We start from the raw sequence: 26,457 nt of genomic DNA on the forward strand, positions 1-26,457 counted from the left end.
GTTTTGTCCTTTGCATCCAACCACTAGGTAAAGGGCTTTATTGTGAGCACTCCCCTCTTTGGGTAAGTCTTTATCAGTGAAAACAATGGCCTTTTCCCCGGCATCTCTCGTGACATGGCTAACCAATGACTCAGGTGTGATATCTGTAGGTACTGAGATGAGGTCAAGTGAGCGAATAAGCTTTTCGCGATGTTCCTTTGAAGTGCACATAAGATCCCAGATGGTAATCTCAGCCTTGGTTCTTTTTAGTTGCTTCAGGAGAGGATTTTCAATGACTTCTGCGACGGTGGTGTGCCACCCATTCTCAGGAGTTTGCCTAACCGGGATGTCGCCCATAGGAGGTGGGTGAATGTCCGGTTGGTATATTCTTCCGGATCGAGTGAGGTTGTCGACCTCGGGCTCCTGAGGGGTGGTGTCAATGAGAGCATACCCGGACCAAGTTTCAGTGAAGAAGTCCTGGCCCGAGACTTGAGATAGGTAAATATCTTCAGCATCATCGTTCCACACACCGCACACTTACCTCTCGATTCGATCCATAGGGACCACAACGAGTGGTGCACCTTGAGGTGTAATATACACCGTGGGGTCGAAATTCTCTGGTTGGTCGAGAGAGATGTGACAAGAGCCGAGTGGGCTCTTGTTGTTGTTGGGTTTGCCAACGTTAGGGAGAGGTATTACTTCATCCTCTATCATGTCCTGGATCGTATGTTTTAGAGTCCAGCTGTTTTCAGTGTCATGCCCATTTCCTTGATGGAATTTACAGTAAGTACCTTCGACCCAATATTTGTTTTTGACAGGAGGGTCACGGGTGGGGCCTATAGGTCTCAACTTTCCTTGATTGGTTAGTCTTTCAAAGGCTTGTACCAAAGTTGACCCGAGTGGGGCAAACTTTCGGTCTCGGACCCATCTTACAGGGTTTCTTCGGGCGGGAGCCTCTTCTACAGCATGGACTTCTTGGGCTTGGGATGTGTTACCCCGATTATAGGTGTTGGTCTTATATGTGGGTTTGCTCTGTATGGTTTTGGCGAGGTCGTCCTCGATCTTTATTCCCACATCATAAACTCTTTTGAAAGTGTCGAGTCCCAGGTACCTAAGGTGTTGTCTGTAAGCTGGGTCCAGGTTGTCAATGAATTTTGGGACCAATTCTGTTTCGGGAGGCCTATTGATTAGCTGGGCCGCCTGGTCCCTCCATCTAGCAAAGTAGGTTGTGAAACCCTCATTTTTCTTTTGGAAGAGAACTTCCAGCTCGCGCATGGTGACTTGGAAATCCATGTTCGACGAGTATTTCTTGATGAAGACATTGACAAAGTCTTCCCAAGTGGGGAAGAGCTTAGGGTCCTGGTGATAGTACCATTTGAGCGGCACAGGTTCCAAGGACAAAGGAAAGGCAGGTAAGTACATGGACTTGTCCACGCCTTTCAAGTTCATGGTATTCACAAAGCTCAGTAGATGATCACGGGGATTGTCCGTGGCCTTGAACTTTGGTAAGTCAGATGAACTGAACTTTTCTGGTAATTTGCCAGGAAAAGGTTCAGGCTCGAGGGAGAAGTATTTGCTCCCCATGGTTTGCCGTAGGACCATTTTTTCAATCCTCTTCTCGTTTTCGAGGTCATTTTTGGCTTGCGCAGCCGCTAAGGCTTCGTTTTCCATTTTAAGTTGGCCCATAAGTTGGGTCATTTGGACCATCTGGTCTCGCAAATCTTCGATGGGCATGTTTGGAGGTGCGAATCGAGGTTGGGGAAGCGGAGATCCTTGAAATGAGGGACGACGGACGGAGCTTGGAGTTACTAAACCTGGTGTTGGCGATGTATCTTCGAGACGCACTAGCCGTTGATTCCCTGATCGGCACCAAGTGGCAGGACCAGTCCTAGGCATAAGATAAGCTAAAGTTTAGGTTCCCAAAGTTTCAAGCATTACTTAGTCTAGACTTCGACTCTCTAAATTGGGTTTTTTTTTCGCTCTTTCTTCTGTCGGTACACTTTTTTTATTTTTTTTTATTTTGGTCATTCTTTGGATTTTCGAAACACCTGCCCGTGTGACATTCATAGTTGTTAGCATGTTCGGTTTTTGTGCCGAGCATTGCCGTCGTAGGAGGCCTAACAACGACACAAAGAGTTATTAATTTTTCGCGAGTCGCTTTTGAAATCGAGTGCTTTTCTTACGCCCTCGTAGCAATTCTTTTTTATGAACATTTTTTGCTACGTATTTTCCTTTCGTGCGGGCACCGAAGCTGCTGCGCCTGACCAGAAGGCCAAGCAGCTACTTCAGCGCCCAGCGAGGGGCGTGAGAATTTCTGGAGCCCAGCCAGGGGCGTTGAAAATGCGTCCCTGGCTGGTTCTCGTTTTCTGTCTTCTGTTTATGCGACTTCGACTTGCGTGCTTGCCTAATAACATCCTTTACGCGTAACAGCGTTTGTGGGATTCGTTACAGGCCATCCCGAGCGTCGCTTATTGTGTGGCGATCATTCGGGTTTGCGGAACACGTGTTTTGATATAACTCTTTGGTAAATTAGTCTATGAATGTTTGGGCAGTTTTTTAGGTCATTGGTTTTCTAGGATAGTTTGTCACACACAATCACATATTTCGCTACACATAACTACATTACAAACATGGATTTGAAAATTAAATATGCCATGTAGTTTATGATAGGCTTCTATGGGTAGTTTATTTGCGCCTGGCTTGGTACCGCTTCTATCGTAGATCCAACACATGCCCCGGTCGAGGTAGTGTCTTCAACAGACGAATTTCGCTCAAGAGGCCAACCCGCAAGTGCAAGCCAAGGGGGCATGCAGGCGAGAGGGACCTAATGGGCAAGCGATTGGGTTCGGGATAGGTGTACTACCTGCACAAGTAGCGATTGGGAGACATGCGCGGCGTATGCACCCCCCTATTGGCGAAAAAAGGTATCCTTAGTCCCAACTCCCGAGGGAGCCGAGATTCGTTATGATGTTCTGCCCGTTCACATTAATATGCTGATTTTCAGGTCGTCCCAACTTGATGGGGAAATAAACGCGGGGTAGGATCGTTTCACCCTTCAGCTATTTTTATTACCTACAAGCACGAGTATTTCCTTCACTATCCCCAGTGGAGTCGCCACTGTGAGGGGGTCGAAAAAGCACGAGGCTAATGCGTGACCTCGTCCCTCGTGGGTGTGACGATTCTTTTTATTCAATCAAGTGTAATTGGATTTCCTGTGAGTATACACCCAATTGACTAGTAATATAGGAGTCGCCATTCAGTTTTTAACGACAATGAGAAAAACTGACAAAACCCGGTTATCGTGACATAAAGGGAGTGCAATTATGTTTGACCACGACGGCCGTAGGTTCCCTTGTGATCCCTGGTGTGGGGATCTCTCAATATACACCCGCAAGGTAGAGATTGAGGGTTCGGGGGACTGTAACTACCGAGAGGAGTACTTCGCTCGTCGATAACTCCAGAGGCAGGATATCCTTACTAGCTCAGCATAAATAATTGAAGGGACATGCGTTAACTATTAAACTAATCTGAGTTGATTTTAGCAATATGCAACATATAATACTAATTCGATCGTGATTATCTGATTTAAATAGCATTAAGGGACCTAGCATGATAATCCGATTTCCCAAAAATATTATATTTGTTAGGCGTGATAGAACAATCAGATTAGGTTAGTTTAACAGTTCATAAAAAGGGCGAGGAAACCAGTTAAATCATCGAAAAGGGACACATTACGACGCACCCTTGAGAGGTGCGTCACGGTTCTCAGAAAACTAACCACTTTGACTTTGCTATTTCTCCTTTTTATTTAACGAATCTCAATTATGGGACAGGATACGTTCTGTTCGATTTATGGATCAATTGCGACAGAACGCGTGAACAGTTTCGCAGCGAGAGGCTTAGGCTAAGGGTTGGAGTCAATACTCAGAATATAATTGTGTGTTGTTGTGTGTTCTTTCACGTCGAAACTAGGGGCCTATTTATAGGGAAGAGTTCGTGGAAAGATAGAATTGCAGAGTTCTAATCCACAAAGAATTAGGAAAAGAGACGTACCCAGGTATTTTCAGCGCCCAGGCCTGGGCGCCTAAGATTTCGGCGCCCAGAGCCAGGCGTTGAAAATAGGGTCTGGGCAGTTTTGTTTAGTCAGATTCGGATTCCTAAAATCCGTAGAGTTTGAGATTAATTCGAGTCTTTTAGTGCGTATCAATTTTATGACGGAATGCGTCTGGGCCCGTTACGAACTCTAGGTTCGTTAGGATTTTAAATAATACGTGACTCCTATTTCCGAATCCTATTAGGAATAGGATTCTCACGGTTTTCTATCTCATTTAGGATTTATGTTGAAATGCAACACCTAATTCTGACAGGTTTCTATCTTTTATGATTTGCCACTTTTAGATGCTACCTTTTACGACAGTTATTATTTTTAGCAGGTTTCCATAAATAGCAGGTTTCGGGTGAAATGAAATGGGGAATCGAGATTCGTTTATTTTATAGGAGATGCGTTGTCAAGTGGAGTTTTTATGCTTTCATCATCGAACCTTTCCCTTTGCGGGAACGGGGACAAAAGTAGGTGTCTACAGAACCATACTTGGGAATTTTAATTCGGTCGTAGCTAACCTGTAAGTCGTATGTTTTTGAAGCACTTTCCAAAGTCTTCATAGTTTTCATTCCTCAAGATATCTATGTATCTATCTTGGTTGAATTATATTTCTTATACGATTTACCTAGGTATTGAACATCAAACGTTAGTGTCTATAAAGACATTACTCAAGTCCTTTGAGTATTAGGATTCTCTTGAAGCACTTCTAAAGTCTTCATGAAGCTCTTCCAAAGGCTTCTAAATACGGAGATTTTCCAAAGACTCCTAAGTATCCTACATTTGTTTGTTTCTTGACTCGAAGTCCATTTGAGGTCATTTTTCTCCCACTTGCCTTTTTGGAAATATGATGGTTTCCTAAAAGACATTATCTTAAGCAACAACCATATGTTCTCAGATTTGTGGTAGAATAAATACCTTTTGTTTCTATGAGTCGCTCATAAAGAAACATATATCTATCCTTGAGTTTGTTTGATGTAAACACTAACTCCCACTGGGTTCGACAACCCTAGATATATATGTACTGAAAAGATGTACTGAACCGAAGTTCAATCCTTATGACATCTTATCCTTAGCTTTGACAGCCTTGTTTAATGTGATAGTCACTTGAGAGTGTAATTAGAAACTATATAGGAAAATAGTCGTGATTATCGTTAATCGAAATAGATTCCGATTTCTCCATTTGGACATACCATATTCTTATGGAGCTTCGATTGTTATAATGCCATATAAACAATCTAGATAATCTTTCTTGGCTCATGCAAACATCACCTTGACCCAGCCTAGATGTTCCAAAATTCTTGCCAAGTTGATTTTATACCCTTTTGTGAATTACATTGAAGCATTTCACACATTTCACTTTGAGTAAGTATAGCCACATTTTCTCAAATTCTTGTGAAATAGGTAAGTCATAAAATCCATCTTTAGCCCATGAACTTCATTGTCTAGAAACTTCTAACAATAGTCCATTTCTATGTCATGTTCAACAAGCAAGACCACGTGTCTTAAATTAACCAACTTTCAGAAATCCATGCCATGGAATCTTAGAATGTTGACTTGTTGATATGGTCGTATGACATTTCCAAAGATATGTGGAACACAAATCAAAGTGTTTGATTTGAACCTTCTGAAGTTTGAGTGTGAAGAGATTCGTTTGTTTATTAATCAATCATATGACTCAACCCTTAAGTGACCATTTCATTCAAATAAACACTCAACGAATGTTTTTGTTTACTTTGAATGTGAGTCTTTCCGTTGTCCAAACAGAAATTGATTATAATCATTAATGGAACATAATACCATTAAGTTCCAGCCTTTAGAAGGACTTTAAAACAAACATGATGACCCTACAATCAATGTAGCACAACTTTGCTTCATTTCCCACTTGTAGGTCAATAACCAGACTTAGCTCCTGGAATTTGAGTTCTTAACAAGAGTTAGAATCTCAAGCGGTAATCTAATACCATAGGAGTCTATTTGCTAATTTGTTTCTCTTTAACATAAACTTCAAGGTAGAAATTGAATCTTGAATTCATTTCTTTTGTTCCCCTTTCCTATCCTTTCTAGCACGTTTTCTTATAGTCCTAAAGATTTTACTCTTTGCTTGATCTTCTTACTTTGTTATGCGTACAAAATCCCTTTCTTTTGTTCACTTTGAATGACAACATCCAATGAGTCTAATTCATTATCGAATCAAAAGAAAATTGGTTGTTAACCATTGGTTATACATGAGTCTTTAACTCAATACTTCATTATTTCAAAACTACCCAGTATTCTGAATATATGAGGTCCAATTGGTCTACCATTCAAATTTTAGTTTGAAAACAACCATGAAGATCACTATAAGAAAATAGCATTCAAGATACGCTCTCACTCTCCTTTTCTTTGAGAATTGCTCTCAAAAATAGTTACCAATCGATCGAGGAAATATCGCAGTTCTATTGTCCGAACGCAATAAAGTTGAAGATTTACGATTCTACAAAATGAACTAGCAAAGAAAAACACTTATCATACTTTAATAACTTGAAATAAAAGCATTCACGCAATCATCAAAGCTATTAAACATTTCATTCATGCAAAAAGAAAAAACATGGTCCAAAATGAATGAAACGATTCCAAGACCCCAAAAGTCCTAAATCCTTAAGCAGCTTTAGCATGTCTTAAGTATTTTAAGATTTTAGGTAAGCAAAACCTATTGCTAGTAATCTCCAAATTACTCTTGGTTAATAAATTAATACCATAATTTATCCCATTGCCACAACATAATTCCATTGTTGTTTGAGTTGAAACCACAATCAACGTGCTCCTTTAGGACGCCTTACCACCTAAGTCAACTAAAATAGCACCTCGCTTTAGCGTAAACCTACTATCTTAGATCCTTAGATTTTTGTAAGTGCTTCATTTAGAAGGCAATTTTTTAAACTCAATATTACTTGGACCTAGTTGTTTCTATGTTGGTTCGATTATTTAGTGAACCTAAAACCAATCGATTCATAGAAAACAACCTGTTCATGCAAAGCATACATACATTCATACATTCACGCATAATATATATATAGAAGTGCATAAATAAATGGTGATCTAGTATGGCCCAAAACTTCTTGTCTTGAAGCATCCAATCTTCATCACCTCCTTGTTAGCTTGGCATCGTCTTGAATCTTCGTTCAAATGCTAACTTAAAGTTCTAAACATAGAAATACTTGAAAATAATAAATTACATCAAAATTTCCATGTTACGCAGACCATATTTAAAACTTTACATTCAAAGATAGAACGGTACGCATACCGTATTTAACTATCCTAAATTTGGCCATACTAGTCACTTTGGAGTACCTGCATTACATAAAATATACAATCTATGCATTCACCCATTCGTATGCTAAAACGAATGGCCCATGTAAATATGCAAGTATTTACGTGAATTAATTAAAATTCACGTTCACATAAACGCGTCCTAAAAGATTAATCAATTTCCAAATTATTAATCCTTAGACTTTATTCTAATTAAAATTGAATTTAATTAAAATAATGCGACCTACGAAAATAATTAAAATAATTATTTCATTTTAATTTCATTTAGTGGCTCCCACTCAAACCAATAATTATTCCGGATAATTAATTATGAAATATTAAATTAAAACTCGCGGCCCGGCCCAAGCAAATAAAATATTAAATTAAATATCCCGTTGGCCCAAATTAATGCAGATATACGAAGCCCAACGAAATAAACAATTTTCAACAAAAAAAGTCCGATTACGTAGTTGGGCTGGGCGCAAATTTCTTGCGTGTGGCCCAAGAGGCGCACGAGCAAGGCTGGCACACCCCCAGGCCCCTCGCGCGCGCATCGCGTCCCCGCAGCTATGCTGCCCCTGCGTGCGTGTTGTGCGTCGTGTGTGTGCTGGACGTCGCATGGCTCGCGCCTTGCTTCGTCGCAGCCCCGCAAGCAATGTCGCCTGCCCCTTCCTCGCCCAGCGCGCACGAGGCACGCAGCGTACCTGCTGCTGCCCGTGTCGCATGCGGCTCGGCCTAAGCACAACAGCCCGTGTGGCTCGACGAGCCATACGTCCACCATACTTGTGTTCGTGCTTGGTTCGTGATACGGACCAACTTAATTAAAATTTAATTTAATTTCACGAACTTGCATTAATTTTATTTTTCAAAAAGTTACGATTTTTATTTTCGAAAAACAACGATTTTTAACGATTTAATAAATTCCAACGACAATCCAATTTCGTAAAATTATTAAATCAAGGGCAATATTCAAACTTTTAAGAACGAATGAATCAACATTTAAAGTTTGAACTTTTAATTAATAAAATCCGAAGCTTTAAATCGTTCATAAACAATTAAATTTCAGATTTTTAATAATTTGGTTTAAGTGCGATTAAAATTAACGAAACCATTCAAAATTTTAATCCAATAATTTTTAAAATTATCCACTTACCCATGAAATTATAACCCCTTTCCCAGTTAACCGAATTATTAAACCAAAATTAATTAAAATTCAATTAGGGTTTCAAATTTTACGAATTGGGGAAAGGCAAAATTAGGGTTTATACTTATCTGAAAAATCTGAAATTTTTACCATAGATCAAGAACATAACCAGAGAGATTGTGTCAAAATTTCAAGCAATTCCGAGTAGTTTAGCTCGACATTTTAATTGAATTACTGTCCAACACTTTTAATTTTTAATGAAAAATTAACAAAAACGCCCAAAAAACGATACTTCGAGGCCTGTTTTAGCAATTCCGTTCTCATGAGTTGATCGTAGAAAATCTTTTTCAATCAAATTAGGGTTTTAAAACTCGAAAAAACGAACATTTTTGATTTCGGACCTGATTATTACGCAATTCATTCAATAGTTCGTAAAAATTCCGAAAAATCAACAAAAATCCCAAATTTAAGACAGATGCAAAAACAATAATAATCATGCTAATTCATGCTTTGAATACATAAAGCTCATGATACCACTGTAGGGGAATACATTTAAACATAATAACATGTGCGGAAACAATCCCCAAAGCCAGGAAACATGTATAAAGCACAGATTAAGCAAACTTACATTCGAAGCGTGTTTTCCACAATAATATGTTAACGAACACGAAAAAAGAACTCCACTTGTCGTTCCTCTACTTGGTTCACCGACATGTTCAGATCCGTCTTGATAATCGTAGCTTAGACAATCATTCAAGAGTTTTTGCTTTTGGGAAGAACACATCCATGGAGGCTGAGAGAGAATTAGGGTTTCTCTCTCCTCCTTAGGGTTTGATGTGTGTGGCTGAATTGTGTATTAGGTTAGGAAAACTTGTGTAGAATAATATTATAACCCCTTAGTTTATAATACTATCCGGCCAAGCCACAAGGGCAAGAACCGGACAACAAGCCCATACGCGCGCACCACACAAGCGCTGGGCCTTGGGCCTTGCGCGCTGGCTCACTGCTACTCCCAGTGGGACTTGCGCGCTTGCGCTCCTTGGCTCGTTGGGCTGGCAGCGTTGCCTCCTCGTATCCGCGATTAATATATTTTCGATATATTATTTATCGTTTCGTATACGACGAATCACCGTCGTACGATACGATTTATTCGTTTCGCCTAGCTTACGAATATTCGCGATACGATATACGATTCCGATGCAAGGTCGTATCGTATAATACGTTTTCCAACTAATTCCCGAAAAGCTATTAAATGAATTTCCGATTCATTTAATCCGGTGATCTGTTACATGCCATTGGTGTGACCTTGTAGGTTCAGTCAAGAGTAAGTTGTGAGCTTAATATTCATTAGAACTCACTGATCGGAAGCATTGCTCCAGCTAGCTGTTCCGATCACTTGATCTCACTGAATTAATTGTTCGCAATTAATCTGAACCTTGGTATTAGACTTAATGCACCTTGGGTGAAGGACATATTTCCTTCAGTAATTTCAACATAACCAAGTTCATCAACAATTTCAACATGGTTTCAACAAATAACACACATCTCCAAACACACAGGTATGTACGTACCTTGTGTAAACAAACTGATAGACCACTTTAACACTTTCAAAAGTCGCCTAAAGAGAATTCTCCGTCTAAACAACCAAAAATATTCCCAATATCCAAACATATTTAGAACCTTCCCCAATATCCAAACTTGAATATTTGATTTCCTAGCATCATAATTATTGAATTAGTGATTGAAATTCGTTGAAAACTTTTTGCAAACATCGTACTTTAAATTTTCAGAAATATAACTTATTTAAAAACTTCACCAAGGCCAATTTACGTTCCTATTACATCGAGACAATAAATTTAATAATCCACAATCGTCCTACCATGATTTACAACCATTAAAACCTTGAAATTCATACTTTATGTCATCAAAAATCAATATTTCAATGTATTTATAAAATCTGAAAATTAAACATATTATTTAAACATAATATATAATTCTGAAAATTCTAATTAAATTATAAAAACGTATAATTTAAATTCAAGAACATAATTTAAATGATTAAAACGTAATTAAAGTTGTTAATTAGCTTAGGGTTTAAGGAACAACCAAAAGTGGGGGAGAGAGAGAGACGCCGGCCGGAGGGGAAAGCGGCGGCGAGGGCTGCGGTGGCCGCCGGTTGCGCGGCAATGGTGGTCGCGGTGGACTTGTGCACCAAACAATGAGGATAAAGAGAATAGAACGAACGAGGGGGAAGAAGAGAAGAGCGCTGGCCTGACTGGGACGCGGCGACAACGGGTGTGGGCGACGGACAGCGGCGGTGAGAGCCGACCGGTGGTGGTGGCTGTCGCAACAACAGAAGTGAAAAATTATGAGAGAAACAAAAGAAACCACGGAACAAAAGAGAAGAGAAGGAGGAGAGGAGGAAAGAGAGTTACCGGACAACGGTGAGGGTGGTGGCCGTGGGTGGTGGCGGCGGCCGTGAACAGCAACAGCAAGGGAAGCAACGTCGAAGTGAAGGAGGAGGGTATGAGAACGCAATTCACGTGAGTTTGCAAGGGAGAAGATGAGGGTTTTGAGTTTTTTTTTCACGTGGAATAGAGGTAGAGAAGGGAGGAGTTTGGGTCTTATTATTTGGGCTTTACCCAATTGGGCTAGCATTAGGATTTAGTTTTAGGATTTGAATCCAAAACCGAATAGGATCGTTTTATAAATTCAATTAGTTTTGTAATTTGATTTCTTTTCAACTTAAAATTCTAAAATTATTTTGATTTCATAAATCGTTAAAAATATTCAAAATGTAATAAAATAAATATACGTTAATTATATATATTTATTTCTAAAATCCGTAAATTCTTATTTAAATATAATTAACTATATGTTAAAATATATAAATAAAATGTGTAAAATTACGGGGGATTACAATCTACCCCTCTTAAAAGAAGTTTCGTCCCGAAACTTGACACGAAAATTCACACATTTTTCAAAAGTTTTTAACTTATTTTTACTGGAGAAGTACTTGTGCCACTCATGTGCACTCTTTTGCCAACTTAAAGTTGCTTGTGTTACTCATGAACACCTTTTTCTTATGCGGAGAATCTATTTACTTGTATCAACATGTATAATTATCTAAAAATGAGCATAAAATGCATAAAAATACCATAATAATAGGTAAAAAATGCGAATTTCTATCGCATTCTACCCCTCTTAAAGAAAACGAGTTACGCCCTCGTAATTCACCTCAGAAAATAACTCTGGATATATTTCCTTCAACGAATTATGCCCCCCCCCCCCCCCCCCCCAATGCTATATTTCCACTAAAATCGTAGCAAGTGGGATTTCTACACTTCTTTCCACACAATGCCTCAATAGGTGTCATCTTAAAGCTCACATAGTAACTATTGTTGCAAGAAATTCAATCGAATCTAGATGGTTCTCGACTACCCTTAAAGTCAATAGCACAGGCTCTCAACATATATTCCATAGGTTGGTTAGTCCTCTCAGGCTAACCATCAATTGCAGGGTGGAAAGCAGTACTCTTTTTCAATGTTGTCCCCAAGATTCAACTGGACCTTATTGCCAAAATTTCATACTTTTGTGCTTGGTAAGGATCTTACATGTTGCCCTATAAAGGTAATGTCTCCAAATATTCGCAGATAACACCATAGCATCTAGCTTTAGTTCATGAGTAGGTTAATTAGTCTCATAGGGTTTCAACTATCGCGACCACAGGTGCAGAGGTCAAATGCTCTTTTCAAACTTGGAAAGTTTACTCCCATTTCTCACTCCACTTTAATTCGATTCCTTTTTCAAACAGGTTGGTCATTGGTTTTGCTTTCTTCCAAAAGTCTTTCACAACCTCCTATATTGGTCATCTAGGCCTATAAAACTTCAGATATCGGACGCGTTCGTTGGAGTAGGTCACTCACTCACAACTTGAATCTTAGCAGGATCTAAAGAAACTCTTTTGGCTCAACTTTTCCTTTTTACCGAACCTCATCACGCCTTTCATGGATGCATAACTTTTGGGCTTAACTCTTATCTCTTTCACCAATTCATATAATCCTCCCATCTTTTCAAGACAACAAATGATTTTTAACGATCCTGGACCACTTGAATCTTCTCTTAAATGTATTCCTTTACATAACGTAGTTTTCAATCAATTTAGTCCTTCACTTTTCCGTCGGTGTCACTTATACACACATGACTTCAAGATTTGTATACTTCATCTAATAAAACTATATTCTTTCTAAGCGTCTTCAAATAATTCTCAAGTGTTTGTCATGCTCCTTCTCATTCCTTGAATAAATTAGGATATCATCAATAACATAATAACGAACTTAATTCGGAATTCGTGTAAAATCTTATTCATCAAATCCATAATTATGGCAGGTGCATTGGTTAACCCAAATGACATTACTCTAAACCCATAATGACAATAACGAATCCTAATGAGGTCTTAGGCCCTTATCAGCTATTCTCAATTGGTGGTACTTCAAACACAAATCAGTCTTCGAGAACACACTCGCCCAATTCAATTAATCCAATATGTCATCTATCCTAGGCAAAGGGTACTTGTTCTTGATGGTTTTTTGTTCCCTAAAATTGAGGCATAATTCCATAATCTTATCTTTCTCCTTAACAAACAACACATGAGCTCCCCACCGTGATGCACTAGGCCTAATATACTCCTTAACGAAACAACTCTTGCAATTGTGTCTTAATTCTCTCATTTCAGGAGGTGTCATTCTATATGGTGCTTTAGATATAGGTGTCGTTCCAGGAACTAAGTCTATAGTGAACTCAAAGGATCTAACAGGTAACATACTTGCAATTTCACTCGGAAACACATCAATGAATCCACTCACAATGGCAACATCCTCGATTTTCACTCCAACTTCTTTACTCACATCTAACACACTACAGAAAAATAGTTCACACTCCCTATTCATCCATTTCCTCACTCGCATTACAGAAATAACTAAAGGTTCTTGGACTTCTCAAAACGTCTACATGAGGTCAACTTCCCAACAAGATTCCTTAAAATTACTCTCTGAATTTCACAGTCTATCTCAGCCTTGTAAAAACTTAGTCAATTCGTCCCCATAATTACATCTAGGTTTCCCAAGTTAAACTCTATCAAATCAGAAGGAAAACGCAATCCTTTATCTTCCAAAACAAGTTCTTAAACAACTCGATACACCTTATGGTTACACCAGTAGGTAGACTAACAGGTAAATCAATCGCCTCAAAATCTACTAACCTCAAATTTTTAACAATAGAGGATGAAATAAAAGAACAAGTGTCCTTGAATCAAACAATGTTTTAACTGGCGCGGAGTTAATAGAAAAGTACCATAAACTACGTCTGTAAAACGTTCAGCTTCATTTCTACTCATCACGAACAGTTTACCCGGAGCCTTATTATGGTTGTTATTCTCATTAGCAGACTTATGGAGGTTCTCTTAGTTGTTCTGCGCCCTTACAAGCTTCAAACCCTAATTTCCTGACTGGTTAAATCCCTACTTCACCTGGTTACAACTCCCATTACCATTTTGTTCCTTTTTCTGCTTAGTAAAGCATTCATACTCCCTATGTCCCTTGTTCTGACAATAGTTACAGGTCACTAATTCTCCCTTACAGTTTCTACCAGGATGGTTGTTATTGCACATCTTACACTGATACACTCTCTCATGTTGGTTCCTATTGTTGTGCCCCTATTTGTTCCTTCCTAGAAAGTTTCCATTTCTATTCCCATTCCCATTTTCATTCATATTCCTCTTGAAATTCCCTTGGTTTTCCCCAGCATTAAACTCTTTTCTTTTCTCCCCAACAACAATATTTTTTTTCTTGTCCCTTCTTGACTGCAAACCATAAATATGGGCAGCTTTCCCATACACAATATCCAAAGATGTAAAGGTTTCCCCACCTAATCCTAATTGGATCTCATCAGTCAAACCTTGCTCAAACCTCTGAGCCTTTAGCTCCTCCGTGGCTATAACCTCCGGTGCAAACCTCAACAGTGCTATAGATTTACTATAATATTCAACGATGGTCATATTCCCCATTCTAAGGTTTATAAATTCCTGTGCTTTTTTTTCATAAAAGGAGGATAAAACTTTTTCCTTAGGGCAGTAACAAATGAATCTCAATTGAATCCCTCAACAGCGCTAAGTCTAGCTTCATTTTCTCTCAACCATAAATCAGCTTCATCTTTCAAGTACAGTACCACTTGACCCACTCTCATGTTCTCAAGACAGTTCACTGCCCCAAACATTTTCTCAAACTCTCTAACCCAGTTCTCTAAAAAGGTAAGATTATCTTTCCCCTTAAAGTATGGTGACTTAACTTTGGCCAGTCTCTCAAACATGTCCCCAGCAAAATCGGGACGCTCAGTTCTCTCTTGGGTCAGCTTTTCCGCCAGAGGCGAATAGCAACAACTAAGTCATTATTGTTGGCCATTCTATAACACGGCCTGAAATTAATACATTCTACTCTAGGTTGAAGCTTCACTTAATATTATCCTAGCAGTGTAATATCACACCAACATCAAGAATTCACATAAAATAAACAATCATTTATGAATGTGCAACAGTTATCTACGAAGGTGATCCCCTCGGTCATTTAAGAATGATATTCACATATAGGACATTCAACTGAGAAACAAGGAACAAAATCCAATCATCACAAATAACAAGGTAGCATAAAAGAAGAAAACATTCCCCTTGCGTCCCAAAATAAACTCTTGATCCTTTGGATAATCAATAACCTAACTTTTATTCCTCAAAAGAGTGTTAATAACAATTTCTAAACCAGAATAACGCACTTGTCCTCAAAATAACATAAAGGTTCTATGATATAAACATAAACTATTGTTGGCGAATTATGGAATTCTCAAATTGGAAACGAATACTTTAACTTTTATTGCTAACTCTATAAAGGTTTAGTACATCCTTGAAAAGAATAACGAATAATCAAACTTATGTTGCTTTAACTCACTATGAGAAAAACATACAAATCTAGACGGACTAACTGCGACGGTTCACGAAAGGGTCACAGGGATTTCTGGGGCGCGGATAGGAGTTTGCAAATATTGACGCTTTAAAGGGTCGTAGCATATAAGGACGCTATAGAGCGTCGTTATTAGCAAATAAAAGACACGTGTACCCACTTGTTAGCTAAGCCCGCTAAACTATAACTTTTCGCTTATAATTTTAGCCAAATTTCCCCCCTTAACCCTGCTTAATTCTCCCATACCTGCTCCCACAACATATCAAACACTCAACCTAGTCAACCCACACTCTCCAAAAACCAACTGCTCATTGGAAAATTTGAATACACTCCCAGAGAATCGTTGTTGTCATCTCAGAATCCCCTTAATTTCGTTTACAACAGGTTAGCACAAACGAATCACCTCAATTTCTTTTGCAATCTGCTAGTAATCTTGTCATTCCTCTCAATACAAAAGGAGGGAAACCCTGATTGATAGTTTTCACAATTCGCCAAATATAACCATCTCAAGCTTCAATAAGTTAGTGTTTTTGTTAGAGATATTCGCTCTAAGTTGCGGGTTTTGGATTTTCGGCTTCTTTGGTTTGTCAGATAAATTCTCCCAATTCACGCGAAGAAGTTCTTGAAGGTTTGATTTTATTTATTGTTTTCATTTTTGTTGCCGAAATTTTTGTGCTTGAACTTTCTTGTCTACCTACTCATAGTATATTTCAGGCAATTAAAAATATTTATATAAAAATTCAACATATTTTAAGTTTGAATTTAGGGTTTATTTCTAGTTTGTTTGTTGATTAATTTTAATTTATCTCTGGGTTTTATTTTTAGGTCTTTATTTTTTTCTATTGAAGTTTCTGAAGTGGGTTTTGGAAATTAAGGTTAACTTTTGCATAAAATTTATGAATTTTGTTCTACATTGGGATCACCTAGTTGATAAATTAAGCATTTTTAGGAGCACTGAATCGACAAATAGTATAATTTAGCTGAGTGTGCATTTGTAACAAGGAGTGATGCTATGTTGCTGCTTGTTTCTTGAATTTTTTAGAGGTTTTTTTTTTGAAGTTACCACATTTATTTGGTTGGAATATGTCCTTTATGGCTAGGTTTTATGGGTATTACATTGTCACGTCACATGTGCCTTCTTTGAGACCAAATTCAGCGATCCTTACTGGTCTTGTTTAAGGTACAAAGCGGAAAGACAACACTCGTGATTGAGGTACAAGGGTCTTGACTCAAATTCTATTTTTAGTTCACGATGAAGTGTTTATATTTTCATACTTGATTGATGATTACAAAGATGTCTCCCTTTGTTTCTCTGTTGCATAACTTGCATAGTTAGATTTTTTTTAAGTATCTAGTTAATGTCAGGCATGGATTCTGTTGATTATGGCCAGCTAGACAATTCTTTGCTTACTTTGTATAAACAAGCCTCTCTTATCAAACTATTCTCTTTTTCTTGTATCTCTTTTTTATTTGCAGGGAGAAGATTTGAAGGAGATTGATAGTCTGAAAGACAGGATAACAAAACTCCAATTGAGACAAATGTATATGTCCTCAAAACTGTCATTGATTCAAGTTTGTGGTCTTTTATTATAAACTCTTTCATAGGCCGGGCTAGTAACAACCATTGTCAATTACAGGAGGATGCTGGGTAAAGATTTATCAAACTTGAGCTTGAAAGAAGTGCAGCAGCTGGAAAAGCAACTCAGTGAAAGCCTACTGTCTGTAAAAGCTAAGAAGGTGGCTGTAGTTTGTAGTGCCTTCCCTTTGGTTATTTGTGTCTTTTATTTGAGGCTATTATTGTACGACAAGCACCCGAATTAATATCGATTTAGGCGAGTACTTGCTACTGCAGGACCAATTGCTGATGGAACAACCCGAGCATTCAGGCAGGTAGGTACTTCACAGTATTTATATGACTAAATAGTTATAATTTTTGTTTGATGTATGTTGTTGGTCTTGTGACATGGTACTATGTGTTTTACCTAAGACTAAAGATGCAGTTTTTACCTATTTTTTTAATAATTTAGGAGCAGAGGGCCTTACCAGACAAGTAACTATATTTCTTTCTCCCATTCATGTGAACGAGTTTTACTGTGTGGGGTGGACTAATATAGCAGTTTTAAATCTGTATTTTTATGATCTGTAGATTTATGAGCTTAGAGGATTTCATACACCATCTGAACGCCCGAAACCTATGTATCTTGAGTACTACCCCATAGCAACCAAGGTTTCTTCTGCGACGAACGGGACTTCAGGTTCTGATGGAGGCTGCAACAGTGAATTCGACAAAACATATTCTGATGTTACTTTGCACCTAGGCTAGGGTACTCCTCTTTTCCCCAAATTTCATAAATTAGTTTTTTCAAATTGTTTGATTTAAAATTGTTGCTTCTTACATTCAGGCTACCATGTGACAACATTCGAAAGAGGAAAGCAATCGAGAGGTAGTGCTGAAGCCTAGAAGAGTCTATCTGGTTGTCCTTCTCTTCCTCATTGCTAGCTGCTGCTCAAATTGGCACCAGAAATAGCATGTTTTGGTAATCTAATATCCAACAGTATATGTGTGGCACTTAGTCAACAACTTGACATCATATATAAAATAAGCTATAAATATTTAGTTAACCACTCGCGAGTGTGGAATAGTCTACTCGCGAGTCTACTCCTCTCATGGCGAAGAGCTATATCATTTCATACACAAGGAGCTTTATAATAGTCTTCTAGGTTTCGTTCATTGGACTGTATTATCAGAACTCAAAAGCGACTAATAATATCTCTTTATTAGAAATCGGAAATGGAGCTGAAGTTAGAAGAGAAGAAACGACTAGTAGCTGGTATGAAAAAATATCCCTGGTATTCAACACTCTCCTTTTTGCTTATTTAGCATAATCAGATCGTTATTTTGGTGTATTAATTCTGGATTACCTGAACCATATGGTGATAATAGAAATTGGACGAGTTATTGATTTCTGCTAAAAAAAATAATCTTCAGTACGTCAAATGCGGCTGACTAAGGTATATACTTGGATGATTTTATTAGCACATTTTTCGATGTCGGTTTGGGCATTTGAAGATTAAAGGCTTATTTTTTTATAATATGGGATTGCTTGCAGTTACATAAAGGTCTCCAGGAAGTAAAGGAGTATGGTGAAAGACTGAAAAGTTCTTAAGAGAAACTCCAGGTCAGTTCTCAAGTCTTTTAGTCATATATCTAAGCTACAGTATCAGTAACCTTTTTATGCGTGCTTCATACTAAAACATACCTGATAATCTGACTAAAAAGAGTATCGACTTTGTTCCTTTAGAAAGTATAATCTAATTTCTGAGTTTGCTTGAATTTTTTATCTATTTTGAATCATGTAACATAGCTTTTTTGGGTTCTTTCTTGTCTCCACATAATTGCCCCCCCCCCCCCCCCCCCGTCACATGACCAATTCAAGCTCATACATGAAGATCGTGCCCCTGTGGATATGCTGATATCCATGAAGCAGCTATTCATTATCTCTAGAGTACCTTCTTGGTCTTCAGTGTATTTAACAAATAAGTGACGACCTTGTAGTCCACAATGATTTTGTTAGCAACCGTGAAGCTAGAACCTGCAATCTAGTAGACACCAGCACATTGGGGCATTCTGTGATTTAAATTCACCATTACATTGTGGAATTACGTGACTTAGATTCACCATTTACTTTATTGTGGAATTTATGGAAGATTAGCCATGAAATTAGATTCTTTTATCTAGATTCTCAAAGTGTACTTTGATTCACATGCTAAGTACCCGGACTAGGTTTACTTTTTTTGCTAAGAACTTCTCTTCATCACAAATCCTATGAAGTAAAGAGTTTGTTGAACTTCCTTATATCATGTATTACACTTTGTAATTGGTTATCTTTCTCCTGTCATGCGCTGGTCATGAACAACCATTTTGTGTTTCTCAATAGTATTAAAAATATAAATTCATTATGGAGCTGAAAGTCGCGCTTAGTATTCTCTGTATTACCAATGAACAAAAGGAAAAAGAGTTTTGATGCTTCAACAACAGTTCAAAATACAATAAGATTTAAATTTTATGGAACAAACACATTGGAAAGATGCTAATGTCACCCTCTTGCCATATTGACTTATATGTTTCTTTACTATGGAAAGATGTTTTTTATGTTTTTAGATTGAAGTTACATAGTGTCGAGGTTTACATGGACTGCTTCCTGCATGCATTTTGAGTTTTTGAGCATCCTCTTACTCTTTGATTGACTTTGTACCTGCCCTAGTCCCTAAATATGTTGCTATTCAGTGAGTCTAATCTTTTAACTTGTTAACGATAATATTCCCATCTATCAATCAAAACAAACTTGACTTAAATTTACCTAGATCATCTGTAGAACTTTTGTGTTGCCTATCAAAACAAACTGAATTATATTGCTAGTTAAGGTCTGTTTTCATTACGATGAGAATGTTGATTACTTGTCTTATTTTTTGTATGAAAACACGCATTTGATTTCGAGTTGCACTCAAAAAAAACATGGAGAATTTATTTTAATATTTATTTGTAGTTTATGCCTCTTAGTCATATCTGTATTTCTTGAGAACATCTGTTAGATGAGGGTCTGTAGACTCATTTATGCATCAATCATGCAGTTTTGTGTGAAATTTAACAGCTTACGTTGTCTAGTGGCATCATTGTTGAAGGAGGTTGACTTGTTTGGTTTTATGTCTCTTTAAATTCTATCCAATGCCTTTCTGCACATTCCCGTCCAATAAATTTGTTATGCATACAGAATCGCATAACGCTCCTTCTCTGTGATTACCGACAACTGCAGGGTGCCCAATAATATGATTGAATTTTCACTTGGTATGACCTCAAAATTCTCTACAAAATGCAGTAGCCATTAAATATAATATTTCTTCCTCCTTTTTTTTCTCTAACTATTAATTTTCTTCTGTTTTATGGTACAGTGAGATCCTAGAAATAGCTGAAAGACATGAATTAGTAGATTAGGACATGAATACGTTGAGGAGTTCTTTTGCTACTGTGAGTCTGTGTTGGCTACTGATGGACTTTTTGTACTCCAGGTAATCACAAGCGCTTGTTTACGCAGTTTAGAGTTATGTAAATTCAGTTAATTAGTTCTATTGGATAAACTATTACTGCTCCGTGCCAAAAGATTCTTGTGAAGGTAGAAAATATTTTCAGGTAACTAGTACTTATTTTGAAACATGTCTAGCAAGACTCACAACAGGGTTTTTAAGTATGAACTTTTTACAAAGGTTTTTCAATATCTTTTTTCTAATCTGATTGTTGTAACATACAAAACTGGATAGCTGTAGGTTTCTTGAGCTCTTGACATCGATGTTAATAGAGGAAGACATTGTGGCTCCTGTCCCATTATCTAATTGTTGAAATTTTGTTATTAATGAGCAGGTACATATCAAAATATGATGCAGAGGAGAACTCTGATATGTCATTTTCTGCGAGTTTGATAAAGGTCGTGGATGTGATTGGGGAAGTCGAAATGGTTTGAGCGGTTTGTTTGCACAGAAAACTAATGCAGTAATCCATACTTTTGGAAGATGATCCAGGAAATCATCCAAGTTCACAACGTAAGTGATAATGTAAGTGTTATATCTTCTCAATCTGACTCATGTATATATGCTTGTTACATTAATTATGATGTCTAAGTTTCCGACTTCCCTTTTGTAAGTTGTAACAACTCACAAATGTTAAGACTTAAAAAGGAATGCATAAAATGGATATAAATGCAGCTATATGTGGCCTTGTTTGAACATTGATCAGTAAAATCATTTTTAATAAATATAAATCAGTTATTATCAATAAAGACCAATATTATTCAACATCAACTCATTTCAATTGGTGTAAAGCACATGGCCTTACGTAAAATGATATAAATGAGTAGGTGTAAACTTCAGTGTAGATTAATATTGCTTCTATCTGTTTGTTTAAGCTTGATGTTTGATGTTCTTAATATTTTTACACTGATTGCTTTTCTGACGACTTTTAAATCATGCATTTCTATTTTGCTATGCTTGATTATTGTTCTGATTTGTTTACATGAATTGTTACTCTTTAATTTAAACTGGGATAAAGCATAAGGGAGAGGCACTGTCACTTGTTTTTCCAGTCTAATTATAGTCTAATTATGGCCGGGGGGAGGGAAGCTGTATGCAAATAATCATTTAAGGTTGAGAAAGTCTTTCTTTGTGATGCTACGGTTTAAAAATCACAAACCATGCATGTAAGCATTAGCAAGGCCTAAACTAACACTCAAAGATTACAAATTGTCAAACTAAACTAACACTCAAAGATTAAAAATTGTCAAACCATAAGTGGTCATCCTCACTAATTCTCTTTTTCTTATACATGTGTTGTTCTAGTCTTTACAATTCTTCTAGTTAGTTATGGTATTAGAAAAATATTATTCAAAGTATGATTTACTGTCATATCTAGTGTTTTGTCCTAATTCCTTTGAAAATCTGAAATTGATGTCTGAAATGGTTCCCAATTTCATAAATAAAGAGAAAAGTAGAGAGAGAAGAATATGACAATAATAATACGAAGTGTCTAACTTTTTCCAGTTTGATTGGGTCTTATTTTTTTCCATTTTGATTGTGTCTGATATTTTCTAGTTTGATTCAGTCTGATTTTTTCCCCATGTTCAGAAAAAAGAAAATATGAGAAATTGAAATGGTTGTTTTAGTGCAGTGGCGTTTCTCTCTTTTACTTTATTGAATTTTCTTGGTTGAACACATTAATGGAAGGATGATACAGACAGTGACATTAGGTAGCTTGTCCAGTGAAATTGTATGTGCATGTAGCAGTGTAGCACTATTGTATTCTAGTTGGTAATGGACTCACATTCTATATATTGTTGTGCTACTAAGGATTCAGTATATGACATCTAGATTTGCGACCAATTTGTAGTAGTTTCTCTCATGGCACCATGTTAATACTTTATTTAGTCCTTGCATATACACCGTAATATTGTTGACGTAGTCTTTCATTAACTGTCATGTATGTTATTTACGAATTACACTGGGGCGTGTATGCATTTGTTTCCATGTTTTTGTATTTCTGTTACAGTTTTGGGAAGGGGCGAGTTACTATTTTCAAAACAAATGAGAATTTCTAGCTTATGTGGACCCAACTTAGCTGTTTTGTGCATAGAAACCAATCTCTCCCCTCCAACACACTAATCGGTCCTAGATTCTAGCTTAAGGGTGCGACCAGATTCACAATTGAGAAGATCCCTGACATTCTTGTTATAGATTTCTAGTCCAGAAATCCTGCTAGTGAATTCTCTTTCCGGGGTCTATAATCATGGGAGAAGCGATTAGTTTGACATGTCAACTATAGGACGAAACATACTAAGCTTAAACTGAGCTTTTACTTTCTATGATCAGAACCTTACATTCATTATGTGGTTGTAAATATCTGTTACAGCTTTTTCTATAATTCCTCGCATTGTATATGTCTTGCCAATTCTTCTCTGTCCATAAGCAAATATAGTTGCTGCAAATAAAATCAGTGTTCAAAATTTAAAGTATCAAACCACCACAGCACATAAACAATCTGAAATAAACATAGGAATGCTGAATGAAGCTATTAATAATTTTAAATGACACTAAATACTTTCAAGTGACACTAAATATGGCTTAACCATGGTCGTTAAAATTCCACCTAAAAAGGATTAGGCTCCAAATTCGATCGTGAGCTCAGACCACAACAAAGTACCAAATTACCATCATAATGTGTAAGCCAAGCCAAGACAGCACCAACTTACTTTCCTGATAAAAGCTCAGTCGAACTCTGACCATAAGTGATAGATAAGTCTGAAATCAACTACTATAAAGAGTTATAGTTGCGCATAGTAAAGCTTGTTTTATGTTTGATTGAATTCTATAGTCTGTTTTGTTTTTGGTCTGTTCACTTATCTTTATGTAGCAGCTCCATACTAGTTATATGAACAGGCTATCTGATGTCTTGTTGCTCAATACAGAAGTTTCTTCTATCTGTTTTGTTTACTGTTACTTGTGTTGAGGTAATAGTATTGTATGAGAAGCACTTGGTTTATTGAAGAAACACTCTTCAACTGAGTCTAGAGGTATCATCCATGATTTATCCTTACAGACAATGTATTAGGGGGGGAAACTAGACAGAAGTAGAAGCTAATTTCTTTAAGATTCAGTATTTGTCACAGCTGGACTCTCCAAATCATTTAAAAAATCATTACCAACACTATCTTAACCTAAACAGACTGATAAACATGAGAAAGGAAAACCCGTCTACAAGGGCTACAACAGGTGGATAGCAGACCCAATATCACAAAGACGCACACCAAATTTGTGTCTGCAGGAGTATCAATATTTATGTATTCCTGCTTAATTTCTAGCGTAGAATGTTAAAATAGAGAGCTAGGCCGCTGGCAAACTCTTGAGCACCTGTCTTTTGGTTGTGTCTACAGCAAGGCTGCTTTAGACCAGATTAAGCAGTGGCTAGGGATAACAACTTCGAGAATTGATCTGTTATACCTGCTGAAATGGCTATAGAAGGACTACAAATGCTCTAGATTCCAGAAAAGGGTGCAGTACACTGCTGTTCCTGCCTTAGTAATACCAATATGGAGAGTTAGAAGTGATGCAATTTGGAATTTTGAAGTTATACATACTGATTCTTTTGTAAAAGTTGTTAAGGATACCATAAAGAGCAGGATAGGAAGAATAATAGGGAATTAAGTGTAAATATCACAGATCTCTGGCTGCGATACCTAGACTTTTTTTTCTTTGTTTCATTTTCCGCGGAGATACCTAGACCTTTTTTCTTAATAATGTTCATGTATGATTGAATTTGCTGAACTATAATTTAGCTCATTATTCAAAGATCGTAGATTGAATAAGTGTTTGCTTGATCTACCTTGAAAAATATAATTTGAGTGATTCAAATGATATTGTTAATTTTTCTTTGATTTTAAAATGTGTCATCATGCTTTATATATATATATATATATATATATATATATATATATATATATATATATATATATATATATATATATATATATATATATATATATATATATATTTGAAATATTAAATTTTCTTTGCAAATTATTGATGATTCAAGTGGTAATGGTATATGAAGATCAAGATCAACAAGTTCTCTTAAAGCTAAGCTAGCATAGCAATAGGTTTACTTGGTAATTAGTTTGTACGTAGTCATGAAGTAGTTTTTATTTAGTTTTGGACTATCTTGTAGAAAATATGATGTTAGGAAGTTGTTTTTGTTTTAACTATTCCTTTTATTTCAGTTAACTAGACTCTGGAGATTTATGGATGATTTATATTGTTATATAAATCACTTTTTCTAAATTAATCAAAGCACGAAGTTACGGTGTTTTATGATAATGTAGTAGAGTATTTGATTACCATCATCTATGGTCAATAGATATTTTATAAATAATTTGTGATTTTAGATTAATTGATTAATTGATATATATGATGCAAATTGTGACGCTCCAAAGGGTCTAAATTATTTTGGAGGGAATGAGGAGAACTCGCACGAAAGTAAACGTATAGGGACTCTAATAAGAGTCTATATATTTCGGGTGTCTAAAGCGTCTCTATATGGTTTATAGTGGCGGAGAAATGTGTCTATAAGCATGCAAATAGTGACGCTTTTTGCAGTCTAAATATTGCGACTATCTATAGAGTCCCTATACTCCAAATAGCGGCGGCGAAATACATCGATATTTTGCAAATTGTGACGCTCTAAAGCGTCGGTAAATAGCGGCAATGAAAATAGCGACCCTCTCCCAAAGCGTCGCTATGTGAAATAGCGACACTCTATAACGTCGCAATTTGTCCCAAAAAGCGTCACAATATGCCGCGTTTTTTTGTAGTGACTTTAAACTGTTGTAGCTTTGCTACTTATTCTCCAAAACATAAAAGAACTAACTAACTATTAAGAAGAACTAACTAACTATTCCAACTTCAAATGTTTAAGGCATCTTGCCTATCTGTCCTTTCCTTGGAAAATTGTGGAGTGAAATCTAGATCTTTAGTATTCGTCGAACTCTTATTCCGAGTCTGAGTCTTTCCCACGTCTTCATTTTGATGAGGCTCACTTGACATTTCACCATCAGCTTCAGGCTCTACATCTGAATCACTAGAGATCTCAATGGTAGGCTCATGGACCTCTGGGTTAGGGTTTTCTGCCTCAATCCCTACATTCTCCTTCTCAACGGCTACATCATTTCCTTCTAGATCATTGTTTACACCAACTCCCATAGGCTCCTCAATGAATGTGTCCCAATCATGAGTCCTTATGTCTTTATCCTCCTTGAAACTACTTTCTACTGCTTCAATAATGGTGGTCATAATCCCTGAGTTGTATTTCCACCTACTATTCCTAGTCTCTTACTTGGCCAAATTTGGTGTTCCATCCTCAAAATACATGTCTTTAAACCTAAAAGGAACATTTTATTCCTGAAAGAGACAACTTAAGGTCTTACTAACGATTTCCCAACCAAAGCATAACCAGAATTCAATAAAACATTAAGTTTAGTGGAATCAAACAATTTCTATGCACATTTAAATGCAACACTTAGACATTTAACCACTACAAAAAAACGCGGCACATTGTGACGCTTTTTGGGACAAATTGCGACGGTAAAGAGTGTCGTTATTTCACATAGCGACGCTTTGGGAGAGGGTCGCTATTTTCATAGCCGCTATTTACCGACGCTTTAAAGCGTCGCAATTTGCAAAATAACGATGAATTTCGCCGCCGCTATTTGGAGTATAGGGACTCTATAGATAATCGCAATATTTAGACTGCAAAAAGCGTCACTATTTGCACGCTTATAGACACATTTCTCCGCCACTATAAACCATATAGAGACGCTTTAGACACCCGAAATATAGAGACT

General features: G+C 37.1%; 2 long non-coding RNA genes across 2 annotated transcripts; both read left to right on the forward strand.

Moving 5' to 3' along the window:
- Positions 1-16,817: 16,817 nt before the first annotated feature.
- Positions 16,818-17,417, forward strand: LOC110798705 (uncharacterized). Its single transcript, XR_008921708.1, has 3 exons — positions 16,818-17,061; positions 17,158-17,257; positions 17,373-17,417. It is a non-coding gene; the product is annotated as an uncharacterized lncRNA (long non-coding RNA).
- A 1,035-nt stretch (positions 17,418-18,452) lies between these two features.
- LOC110802746 (uncharacterized) lies at positions 18,453-21,206 on the forward strand. Its single transcript, XR_008921394.1, has 5 exons — positions 18,453-18,532; positions 18,631-18,699; positions 20,293-20,366; positions 20,471-20,587; positions 20,937-21,206. It is a non-coding gene; the product is annotated as an uncharacterized lncRNA (long non-coding RNA).
- Positions 21,207-26,457: the final 5,251 nt, after the last annotated feature.

Source organism: Spinacia oleracea, chromosome 5 (assembly GCF_020520425.1).
Source record: "Spinacia oleracea cultivar Varoflay chromosome 5, BTI_SOV_V1, whole genome shotgun sequence".
Taxonomy (NCBI): Eukaryota; Viridiplantae; Streptophyta; class Magnoliopsida; order Caryophyllales; family Amaranthaceae; genus Spinacia; species Spinacia oleracea.